This window comes from Macaca fascicularis, chromosome 14 (genome assembly GCF_037993035.2).
Source record: "Macaca fascicularis isolate 582-1 chromosome 14, T2T-MFA8v1.1".
Lineage (NCBI taxonomy): Eukaryota > Metazoa > Chordata > Mammalia > Primates > Cercopithecidae > Macaca > Macaca fascicularis.
In genome coordinates, this window is record NC_088388.1 from 69082239 (window position 1) to 69089614 (window position 7376).

General features: G+C 34.3%; 1 pseudogene; it reads right to left on the bottom strand.

Annotated features, from left to right (window-relative positions):
* Positions 1-4420: 4420 nt before the first annotated feature.
* LOC141408550 (olfactory receptor 52Z1P-like) lies at positions 4421-5379 on the bottom strand (annotated as a pseudogene).
* Positions 5380-7376: the final 1997 nt, after the last annotated feature.

A 7376-nucleotide genomic window follows, 5' to 3' on the forward strand; every position in this document is an offset into this window, starting at 1 on the left:
GGCTTCTTTTCAGGTTTCTTTAGCCCATCTACAAACCTGAAGGATCACTGGAGTGTTACTCTTGGATTTTGTAGATTTAGAGATAACATACAGAAAGTTCACACTGTGCCCAATAAACATGTTGTTTGACAATGATTCATGCTTTAATCATTTAATTCTGTCTTCAAGAATAGTGATCAATGAGATTCTGAGTCTGGCATTAAGATACCAATTTGCTGAAGATCCTGAATCTGTTGACACAGGCTCCTGGTAAAAAAAAGGAAGTTCCTGTAACTCTTCTCCTGTCCTGTAGGTCAATGTTGCAGCACTCATTCAAAGCTATAACTTAGGCTGATCCATAACTACTTAAGGACTGTGCTTGTGAAATGGTGTTTGTTCTGAATGTTTATGATTGGCAACCTGGCCAGAAATTAAATTTCTGACCTAAAGTATGAGTGCATGATCAGAGCTCAAGAAGTGCTTATCTCCACAAGGATGCCCTTTCTAGAATTTGAAATATGGGAACTTTTCAAAATGGGGATCAGCAGCAGGAAAGCAGTCACAATTATTTTGGCCTCAAATATAGATAAGAACAAAAATTGTTATAAATTGGGAAAGAGAACTTTTTGTTTGTGAAAGATATCACCAGAAGTTTTCTTACTTTGTAATGACATAGTATCAATTTTGTATCAACATAAAACTGCCTTTATAAAAGGATTAGGGAAGAATTTTCTCCTTTATCATTTTCTAAGAAAAGTCTCTGTATAATTGATATTCTTTTTGTCCTAAATACTTGGTTGTATTCAACTAAAAAAATCCATCTGAGCCTGGCAAATTTCTTGCTGGAAGATTTCCAATTACAATTTCTCCAGTTCGTAAATGACCTGCTTAGGTTATCTATTTCTTCTGAAAGGAACTTTGGTAGTTTGTCTATTCTAAAAAATTCTCCTATTTTATCTAACTTATTAAATATATTGGAATAAGTTTAGTCATAATATTTCCTAATTATGTAATGGGTGATATGTGTTTTTTCTTGAGAAGTTTGTAATATTGTGAGTTTTTCTCTTTTCAAAGAGCCATTTAACACTCTAATTCCTGTGAATTTCAAGGAGATATCTGCAACATGCAACAATTAAAAAATAATGTTTCTCAATATGAATATGTATTAACATAGCCCTAACACAGAACATTGAAATCGAGAACCAAGTCCAGGGCAACGGTAAGAATAAAATTAAGTCATGATGATATAAATATTTGAAAATCATGATAAACTTATATTTCTCTTTCTCATTGCCAGCAAAAAATGTATATTGTGTCTACTAAATTTGTTAAATATCATATGTATACATTATAAATTTTTTTCAAGTAAATTTAGAGTTACCATGAAGAACATAGGTCTTGGTGTTGTGGAGTATATACTAAAACTATGCTTCACAACGAATGTGCTTCAGATACACAAAATTTTCATGCTCAATATGGTATCCCACCTTGGTTTGTCCATTTCGCTTGATGGATTTGAAGCAAATTGTCCAAGAATTCAATTTATTCATAATATAAACTATTACAATGATATTTTGACAACTCAGTCATTCACAATTTATCTTCATTGAGGTTAAAAATAAAATAAGAATGAGTATATTTATCCAACAGATTGAATTATTGTGTCAGGACGGTCGTCCCATCATAGACAGGGAGATATAATGCTGAACAAAATAAACGTTGTTTGCATGTATAGTCAGCCCTCCATATCCAAGAATGTTATATCCATGGATTGAACCAACCTCAGATGAAACATATGAAAAAAATAAATTGTGTCTATGTTGAATACATATAGATGTTTTTTGTTGTCATTAATCCCCAAACAATACAGTATAACAACTATTTACATTGTATTAGGTATTGAAAATAATCTAGTGATGATTTAAAGTATATGAAAAGATGTGCAGAAGGTATATGCAAATACTGTGCCATCAGGCTGGGGCAAGTACATGCCATCCTCAAATTTTGGTAACTACAGGAGGTTCTAGAACCAATCCCTTACAGATACCAAAGGGCGACTATATACAGTTTACATTTTGAGGATGAAAGAAAACGTGAAAGAAGATATTAAAAAGTAAAATATATAAAATAATTACACATTTTGACAAAGTCTATGAAGAAAACAAATAGTAAATTAAGTTATAGCAAAATATATAAACAGTGGGAGTCACAGAAGTTCTGTCTTTCAAAAAATTCTCTATTTCAAGATTGGCAGGCTGATGTGACTTGGTATCCAGGCTATAACAGGAATACTTTAACAAATTCTGCCATTTGGATACCTGTGTAAAGTTTTTAAAACAACCTATGTCTATAATTTTGGAAAAAATACATTTTGAATTAATAATTCTATAAACGTGTTTGCATTGCTCATGCTTAATAGTAAACTGATTATAAATATTCTCAAGCAAGCATAACAGCATTATCTGGCAATCCTCCTACAAAAATGACCTAAAATGTCCTCTATCTCGCAATAGAAAAATCAGAATAAAGAGTTAAAATAATTTCAGAAGGCAATGAAAGCAATCATATATACAGCCTATAGAATTTCCCTAGGTAATCATTAAATGAAAATTTATGTAACATAATAATTTGAGTATAAGAGTATGTATTATATAAGGAAAACAATCAGAATATCTATATAACAGGTGAAGTAATATAAAGTAAAATTAATGTTATATATCTCATCTCGAAAAGAATTGATACATATAATTTTTTTAAATACTCAAATTGATTATAAATTAAATAATTTATTTTGAGATTTACACAATACTAGTACAATTCCAAATATTCTTTCTTAATTTTTTTTTCTGGAGATGAGGCCTTGCTTTGTTGCCCAGGCTGATGTGCAGTGACATGATCACAGCTCACTGTAGCCTTGAACTCCTAGGCCCAAGTGATCATCCTGTCTCAGCATCCTCCATAGCTGGGACTACAGGCACAAATCACTGCACCTGGCTTTTTTTCATAATTCTATACACATATGTTGTATGTAGAGTTCCAAATGTAAATGTCAGTGTACATCCCTAAATCTGTGATCACATCATATGTATTATTCTGCAACCTCTAATTCCTCTTCAAAATATTTTTTAACTTTCTTTCCATGTAAGCACTTACTGGTAACTTGTTCTGTAATAATTGCACTGTAGTATTTTTAACAAATATTTTAATACCTTCATCCTGGGCATTTATACTATTTCAGCTTTTCATTGTCAACAATGCTGTGAGTAAATATATACACGTTTGTGAGTTTCCATGCATGTTTGCACTAGTGAACATGTAAAATCTTTATTATTTAATTATTAACAATTATTTTATTATCTTATCAGACATTCATTTCTTGTTTTCATTTCCCAATAAATATCATTTACTGTTGCCAGTAACATTAGTAATTATTGCCTGTATGGTGATAACACCCTATTCGTAGCAATATCATACGATGACCAAGAGGATAACTGCTACTTTTACATTTATTTAAGGAACAGGTATAGATTTTTGGTTCATTTCAATGGTTTTAATTAACATGTATACTAACAATTTTGAAATGTATATCTCTGGTAAAATCTTTCTCCTATCTCCACGATGAGTAATTAAGGTGATTTCATACCCCAAGATTACCAAAAGTCATTATGGGCCATAATTTATGATATTATATGTAGGAAAAAAAGAAAGAAAAGCAACTTCCTTTCTTTGTCCTGCAGGTCCAGTGTTTGGAGTATGCAAACTGATTATATAAGTGCTAAAAATGACAATAAGCAACATTATTTTATTTTCATTTTGTCCTAGGCTCTATTTTAGGGGTTTCATATAGATTATTTCATTCAGCCCTTTTGACAATTTGTAAGGTATATGATATTTTATGCTCCTTATAAAGATAAATATGGAGAAGCTCAGAAAGAGTAAATATTCTTGAATAAATGGGACATCTGAAAATCAAACTTGAATTCAGAGTCCAAATACTCAGTTGCTAAGTCATGAATTTAAATATGTCAGTACTATTTTCTATGAACTACAGATGTAATATTATAGTGAAGTAGGCTAAAAATCTGTTAGGTTAATTTGGGATTTTGTTTTTCATTTGTTTAGTATGTGGGAGTGGACTATATCTTTAATGCACATCTTTTTCTGTGTCCATACAAAATTAAAATTATCTGTGGAACTATTATTCTTTAACCCTATTGTAACAAAACTGCATGTTGCCAAAAAAAATAGATGACTTTCATCTAATGCTGTACTGAACAAGAGAAGCATAAATAGTAAGATGTTAATATTATCTCATTTACTCAAAAATGTTCAGTTATTGCCATTCCTAATGCTGGCATGGAATAAAATGTTAACTATACCTTTAGGGTCTCTTCAGTTGTGGAGTTGCTTTAAAAATAAAGAACCAAGCTGTTATTCTATATCAATAAGATATCTTGCTCAGGGAAAAGACCTGAATAACTCTCTCCTGAATTTGTTTGGTCTTAATTCCATAAATGATGGGATTGAGAGTGGGTGTTACCACCACATAAAGATTAGCAAGAAGGATATGTTTATGGAGTGGTATACTGTGGCCCACAAATCGGTGAGCAAAGAAGGAAAAGAAACCTGATGCATAGAATAAGAGGATGACAATCACATGGGAGCCACAAGTATCCAGAGCCTGGAGACGGGTGCCTTGGGAAGGAGTTCTAAACACAGAACAAAGTATAAAAATATTGGAGATGATGATGAGCACCACATCCAGGCATGTGGATAACAAGGCCACAATCACTCAATAGTAGATGTTGACTTTGATGCTGTCACAAGCCAGCCTGGCAGCGCCCATATGTTCACAGTATGTGTACCGAATAATGTTCCTCCTACAATAAGTAAGCTGACAAACCAGAAAAACCAAGGGGAAGCAGATGAAGAAACTCCTGATCACAGAGGCAATACCCATTTTTCCAATGACTGAGGTGGTCAGAATGGCAGTATATCTTAGTGGGTAACAAATGACCACATAACGGTCAAATGCCATGGCCAACAATATGGCCGACTCTGCCACAAAGATGCCAAGTGTAGGAAAAACATCTGAGATACACAGCCACTGAAAGAAATACCCCCAGCTTTGAACTAGAAGATTGTTAGCATCTTTGGTGTAGTGACTGTGGAGAGAAAGACATCCACTAGGGCCAACATGGAGAGAAAAAGGTACATGGGTTCATGAAGATTGTGCTCAGTAAAAATCAGGAATAACAAGAGGGCATTGCCCACAATAGCCACTACGTACATACAACAGATTGGGATGGAGATTCATGTGTGTGCATCTTCCAGTCCTAGGATCCCAGTCATAGTGTACCAGATGTCTCTTAGGTTAATGTGATTTGAAAATGCTGTCATCTTTTAGATTGTCCTCTAATACTAGACATCCTGGAATATGAGAGAGAGAGAGAGAGAGAGAAAGAGAGAAATGAAGGACTAGAGTTATTTTATCAGAATAGATGTAACCTTGGCATTGCAGCAAAGTAATTACCTTAAGAAAGGATTGGTGGTTACTCCTGACTCAAGGACGATAAATAAGTCAGAGAGACTTCACTGACATTAAAGTTATCATGGTTTTGTAGGGCTATTAATGGTAATAACAATAATAACTATAAACTTTAACAGATTTATAATATGGCATAAGCAGTAGGTTCAATACTTTATGGTTATTGACTTGGCAGTAAACATGAAGTCTCTTGTAGGTTCTTGCATGCACAGCATAGCATTTATCTTTGTCTGACTCACCATTTCTGGTGATTAAGCACATTCTCATTCTTGGAGCTCCAGAAATACATTGCTCACAATACTGTTGTGGTTTCTTTAGGATTCAACACCACTGAATCAATGACAATTATTATCCCTATAATTTATTTTTATTTTTTTTTCCTCCAGAGTTGTCATGTTCTTTTTTTATTATTTATTTATTTATTTATTTATTATTATTATTATACTTTAAGTTCTAGGGTACACGTGCATAACGTGCAGGTTTGTTACATATGTATACTTGTGCCATGTTGCTGTGCTGCACCCATCAACTCGTCAGCACCCATCAACTTGTCATTTACATCAGGTATAAATCCCAATGCAATCCCTCCTCCCTCCCCCCTCCCCATGATAGGCCCTGGTGTGTGATGTTCCCCTTCCCGAGTCCAAGTGATCTCATTGTTCAGTTCCCACCTATGAGTGAGAACATGCGGTGTTTGGTTTTCTGTTCTTGTGATAGTTTGCTAAGAATGATGGTTTCCAGCTGCATCCATGTCCCTACAAAGAACACAAACTCATCCTTTTTTATGGCTGCATAGTATTCCATGGTGTATATGTGCCACATTTTCTTAATCCAGTCTGTCACTGATGGACATTTGGGTTGAATCCAAGTCTTTGCTATTGTGAATAGTGCCGCAATAAACATACGTGTGCATGTGTCTTTATAGCAGCATAATTTATAATCTTTTGGGTATATACCCAGTAATGGGATGGCTGGGTCATATGGTACATCTAGTTCTAGATCCTTGAGGAATCACCATACTGTTTTCCATAATGGTTGAACTAGTTTACAATCCCACCAACAGTGAAAAAGTGTTCCTATTTCTCCACATCCTCTCCAGCACCTGTTGTTTCCTGACTTTTTAATGATCGCCATTCTAACTGGTGTGAGATGGTATCTCATTGTGGTTTTGATTTGCATTTCTCTGATGGCCAGTGATGAGCATTTTTTCATGTGTCTGTTGGCTGTATGAATGTATTCTTTTGAGAAATGTCTGTTCATATCCTTTGCCCACTTTTGGATGGGGTTGTTTGTTTTTTTCTTGTAAATTTGTTTGAGTTCTTTGTAGGTTCTGGATATTAGCCGTTTGTCTGATGAGAAGATTGCAAAAATTTTCTCCCATTCTGTAGGTTGCCTGTTCACTCTGATGGTAGTTTCTTTTGCTGTGCAGAAGCTCTTTAGTTTAATGAGATCCCATTTGTCAATTTTGGCTTTTGCTGCTGTTGCTTTTGGTGTTTTAGACATGAAGTCTTTGCCCATGCCTATGTCCTACCTAGGTTTTCCTCTAGGGTTTTTATGGTATTAGGTCTAACATTTAAGTCTCTAATCCATCTTGAATTAATTTTCGTATAAGGAGTAAGGAAAGGATCCAGTTTCAGCTTTCTACTTATGGCTAGCCAATTTTCCCAGCACCATTTATTAAATAGGGAATCCTTTCCCCATTTCTTGTTTCTCTCAGGTTTGTCAAAGATCCGATGGCTGTAGATGTGTGGTATTATTTCTGAGGACTCTGTTCTGTTCCATTGGTCCATATCTCTGTTTTGGTACCAGTACCATGCTGTTTTGGTTACTGTAGCCTTGTAGTATAGTT